Below are 6,000 nucleotides of genomic sequence, written 5' to 3' on the forward strand. Positions count from 1 at the left end.
TATATATATATATATATATATATATATATATATATATATATATATATATATATATATATATATATATATATATATATATATATATATATANTAGAAATCATAAATTTTGATATCAATTTAAAAATGAATAAGAAAAAAAAAATTTTTTGCCAAATGCATAAAATAATGCGTATGTAAATAATAATAAACATACTTATATATTCTGTCCATTACTTATAAAATAAATTTATGTAATAATAATTATATACTTAATTTTGGTGCTTTGGTTTTTAACTGTGGGTAAAACAAACTTTAAAAAATACGATTAAAAAAAAAACTGTTTTTCATAGTGAAAACTTGTCTCAAGCTTTAAAAGACAAGACAGAAGCATAAAATTTGCTTCCACAAAAGCAAACAAAAAACGATTAGCTAAGTATTAAATTATGCTAAGTATTAAAATTTATTGAAAATGTGTGAACTTGTTTGAAATATATGCTTATTTGAAGACCTGTTTAACTGAATTGTGTAAGGAAAGCTGATTAGGCTTTATTCATAATTACTACATTAATTTTAAAACGAGTGATATTTTTTTGATCAATAATTTAAACATTATATCTTCATAACATTAGAATTGCTTAAAACAATTTTTTTAGAATACTTATTGAATTCCAATGTCTCTCCATTTCATATTTCTAATTTTAACTTTTTTCGCAACTAAAGTAAAACTTTCGCATCTTTCTTAAAACTGTTACGGGCGTTTAATTAAAACTATTTTTAAGTTACTGCATTTTTAATTTTATATTAAAATTTGGTTTTTAAAAAATGATCTGAAATTATTTATAATCTTAAAATTCAAACTATCAATTCATGAATGTCTACAATTTCAATGTTTGCAATTTTTAAATAATTATCTATTTTTAAATAGCTTTCTATTTTTATCTTATTAAAATAATTTTGCTACCTGTTTTTATTTTATTTCAAAGATAATAGTGCGTATCAAGGAAAAAAATTAACACATAATAAAAAACTATATATTTTGAATATTTTGCAAACATAATTTTTTTTAGATTTTTACTTTATTTTAAACAATTAATGCTTATTCAATCTTGAAAATGCAATTTAAGTTTCTTTTAAATTTCGTTCACGTTAAGTTCAGTTTAAGTTTCGAAAGTAGCAGTTCGAAAGTTTAAATTTAAATTTTTAATTGAAAAAAAAATATTTCAATTAAAAACTTAATCTTGATATGTATCTTAATTACTAAATTATCTATTTTTACAATATTATAATAATTTGTTTTGATGGCGAACTTTTACTTTATTTTATTCCAAAGAAAAAAATTTTTTAAATAAAGTGAATAAAAAGATAATAAATATAACTACTTTAATAATTTATAAACTATTATTTCTTAAGTTCATGCTCTATTTTAGTGGATAAAAAAATTCTAAATTTCTGAATTTCTAATTTGCAATCCGAAAAATTTTATTTTAAACACAACTCAATCTTTATCTTATTTCAATTACAAAACGAATGCAAAAACTAATACATATATAAAAATAATTACAGTATTCTTTACTTTTTATTAAAAAATTTTCCTGCATTTTTATTAAATGGAAATTATATTAAATTTTAAAAAAGGCATACTGCAGTAACAGATATTAAAATACTAAATATTTAAATAGTAGTTATAAATGAAGCCATGTATGCAAGCCATGTATGTATCTGATGACGTTATAATTTTAATAAAATAATAAAATTACAAAGCCAAAATTTCTTTATTGTTTCAATGTCCAAGCAAAGTAAAACAATTATGATTGTAATAAAATAAAAAATTTAAAACAAAAATAAATATTTTAATTTTTAAATCTTCTAATATGACCAAATTCATATCATCCTAAATAAAATAAATAAAATTTATCAATTTCGTAACAGAAAATCAGAATTGTTTTTATTGTTAGCTTTCACATTGTAATTAATAATTTGTATCATCATATCTAAATATATTTGCTAGAATTAATTTATTAAGGGCACGTTTCAATTTCAAAAAAGATTTGGACTGGTAATTTCTATCTTGTAATTTATATTGGTGATATGAGACAATTGTATTCAGTATATTTTTTTATTATATTAATAAACATATAGTGACATTTTTTATTAATATAAATACCTTTTCTGACAATTTTTAATAATTTTAACAACTATATATTATAATACTTATATTATAATAATATATCATAATATAACTGTACTTTATTATAATAATTTAAAATTAAAGAGTAGTAGCTAATACTAGTAAACATCTAATTTGTTTAAGCGCAAAATTCCTACCATTTATTACGTTTCAAGTTTGGTAATATATAATTGAAAAATTATTGTAAAGTTAAATCTTATAAGCTATTAATAATATATTTCCTTGTTAACATAATTTTATTCTTTACATATTGTTTTTCAATGTAATATTATTTTTATTGTTTTTTATGTTTTTTTAACATGCATTACATTTTTTTTTTAATTCTAAGAACATATTAACAATGTAAAAATGTATATTAATCTCTGACTATTGATTGGAAAGTAACATTTTATATTTTATGTCGAAAATTTATGTTTTATTTTTGAGTTAATAAACAGATTAAATTTTGCACTATAATATTTATCCTCGGAAAAAAAGTATAGTAAAAATTACTAGAAAATGGTAATAATTACCCTATTTCTGGCTCTATGTGAACTCATAAATTTGGTAATTTTTAACGAAGATCTTTGGTAATGATTTTGTTAAACTTAATCATAAAATATGGTTTTATAGTATGCAATAAAATTTGGTAAATGTGGTAAAATTTGGTAATTTTATCATGATGCCATACAGCATGGCATAGAAACAATCTATTTTGTCAAATTTACTTTTCAGTTTTGAATTTTTTGCTAAATATATTGTAATAAGAACTATAAGCTTTAAAACCAAACTATTACCATCTAAATGAAAAAATTACCAAATGAATGGTTTAAATACACTTTATTTTTGTTTTATTAACCAGAATTATGGACTTTTTTTTATCAGAAATGTCATTACTATACAGTACAGTAGTTTTAATAAATTTAATTTCTTACGCGTATAATTTCAAACTCGTTATCTAAAAAATATTGTATTAATTTTTATTTAATAAAAAATAATTCATTAGTATTGGTAATTTAATCATGATACCTAGGAGTATGGCATTAAGATCAATTATTCAGTTAAATTTATTTTTCAGTTTTGTGTTGTTTTTTTCTGCCTAAATTTGTGGTAATAAGAACGGTAATTTTGAAAGCCAGAATTACCGGTAAATCTTACCATGCCAAGGAAAAATTGCCAAATGAAGGGTTTAAATACCGTATATTTTGGTTTTTATTACCTGAAATAGGGGTTTTCTTCACCAGAAATGTCATTACCAGTACGGTAATATAACCTGATTTTTTTTTCGCGTACATCTTCATAATTTCACCCTTACATTCCTAATATATTTCATAAATATTTTTATTTAAATTTATTATGAGTATTTCAGAAAAGTGTGAGGGAAAAAAACTGAGCTGTGGCTTGAGTCATCTGGTTAAAGTGAGCTACCAAGAAATGAGAGAAAGAAGAAAGAGTAATATGGAAATGATGAATCCAATTATCTCCCTTACTTGATCAGCGTGACTCTAGTCTATTTGTGTCACGTGATTATCTAAATAATTGACTGGCTGATTAGAATAGAGATAACAAAGTGAATAAAACTAATTTGTATATACTGCTTCGCTCATGCAGTTTTTCCGATGCGGAATTTCAATCATAGGTTGGCATATTAAGTGATTTTTTTTTCCTTCTAATTTTTTGAACTTACGTGAAAATTTTTGAACGAAAAGAACTGTAATTTTACTCAGCACAAATGTTTAATAAAATCTGTAGTTTACTTTTAATTTTCTTGTTTTTTTTTATTCTTCGTTACTTATATATTTATTTATTATTGTTATTATAATTATTTAATTTTCATGTCACTTGTTAACAAAACAGCTAAGGTTAAGTTGTGAATAAAATGTTTTATCTGTAACCCTGTTGTCTTATTTATTGATTGAGCGTTATGTGTTTCTTTGGGAAAATAATTATTGTTCATGCTCCATTAATACGATTAATATACGTTTGTTAATTTAGTGATGCTCTTTTCCAGTTTTTGAATTTTAAAGAAAAACAGTTGAGTACATTTTATTAAGAATTAGTATATATACTCTAAAAAATAAATTGTTTAACAAATGGTACTGATGAGTTTTTAAAATATTCACTCCGCTTATTTATAGATTATTATTTTTGATTTAAAGATTATTATTTGTAGATTATTATTTTTGATTTTGTATCTTGATTACTAGAGTAATTACATTAAATTAAAATATAATGACTTCACTATAAATCTTAAACACATACTATGTATTTTTTTTTTTTGCCCTTTTTTTAAAAAAAAAAAACTTTCGTTGAAAAGCCAACCCAATTCTAAATTTACAACTATCAATATTCAACTGTGTTGAACTATAATTCTGTATCTAACCCAGAAAAAAAAAGGTAACTCTTAGATCATGCATTGTGACAATCTAGCCTTCATGCAGGACTTTTTGTTAAAACTAAACCGTCTTTGCGTTATATAGAGAAAAAACAACATAAACATCTCCCATAATTAGGCCGACCCCAAAGGGATTCTAATCCATGATCCATCTACCAATGAGGATATTTTACGTCAGCACTGTAGTTGGTGCGGGCTGGGAGGAGATTTCGTATCAAGCTACTACCGATTGGATTTGAACCTGGGTCACCTCGTTGAACGCTGTATCCCCTGAGCCACCGCGATATCTTATACTGTGTATTTACTAAAGCTAAAAAAATCAAAATTATTAATTTGTTGTACTTTTTTTAAATATCTGACTGATCTATTTATAATTAAGATAATTTAATGATGAAAATTGTTCTTCTCTTCTGCCTAAATTAAAGGAGATAAAAATTTGTCTTAATGCGTCACAAATTTCCATGAATCCAATTTCTGGTACTCAAAAGTTGTAAACTAATTTTTTAATCGTTTTATCTCAGATAGATTATTGAAATCGTAAAATAAATGCTTTAATTATTTCAAAAACACAATATAATATTTTTGAGCAAGTAAACAAGAATGAGTAAAACAAGAATGGAACTTAATTTTGCGTCTAGCAATAAAATAATTAGAAAGCATTATTTTAAATAAAAACATAACATGACATTGAGTCCATTTTATAATTAAAAATGCTTTTATTCAGTGATATTTGAGTGAAATCTTCTATGGAAGTGCTACTAGCATCGGCTGAAACACAGTCCTATCTAGTCCTTATGTCTCATTTTATTATAATGTAGCGTTACTTTCATTAAAATATAAATTTATTCTGAGATATTTGAGTAAAGTTTTCCACTGTGGGGATGCTATTAGCGTCGACTGAAGTATTGTCCTACTTATCTAGTTCTTATGTTGCATTTCAATGAAATAAATATTGCATTACTTCCAGCTGTATTTGTATAATTAAATACATCATATAATTTTTTGAGCACGTTTCAACAAATTGATGGTTTTTAGATAATTGTTATTGAAGAAAATAAAACATAAAGTGGCAATTTTCTGTAGCACATTGTGTGTGAAATTTGGAACATGTTCCAAAATTTCTAACAGAATAGGCAAAAAAATTTTAGTATCATAAAAATCATTCTTTTTTAAACTTCCCACTTATAACACATCTAATTTTCTTAAAATTTCGACAGAAATTTAGAAGATCTTGTTAATAAATGGGGAAATTTATGCATCACCCCCTGAATAATTACGAAAAGGCGAAAAATATGTAAAATTTATCTCAACATTTAACTATAATGATCAATTGTTGAATTTTAATTCTGTTCAAAATAAAGGAAAACATGGTTCAAATTTGCAAATTGAACGGAATTTTTTCCAGTTGAATGGTAGGATTCTGTTGAAAATTTCGCATACTATGTTTCCGTAATGCGTA

The 6,000-nt window shown here is 23.4% G+C and overlaps 1 long non-coding RNA gene across 1 annotated transcript in view; it reads left to right on the plus strand.

Moving 5' to 3' along the window:
- The window catches only part of LOC107447497 (uncharacterized), a 40,188-nt gene extending 36,294 nt beyond the window's left edge, over nt 1-3,894 (plus strand). Inside the window, exon 4 of the long non-coding RNA XR_006224757.2 lies at nt 3,516-3,894. This is a non-coding gene — a long non-coding RNA (uncharacterized lncRNA). The remainder of the gene's footprint in view (nt 1-3,515) is intronic.
- The last annotated feature ends 2,106 nt before the right edge of the window (nt 3,895-6,000 follow it).

Source organism: Parasteatoda tepidariorum, chromosome X2 (genome assembly GCF_043381705.1).
Source record: "Parasteatoda tepidariorum isolate YZ-2023 chromosome X2, CAS_Ptep_4.0, whole genome shotgun sequence".
NCBI classification, from domain to species: domain Eukaryota; kingdom Metazoa; phylum Arthropoda; class Arachnida; order Araneae; family Theridiidae; genus Parasteatoda; species Parasteatoda tepidariorum.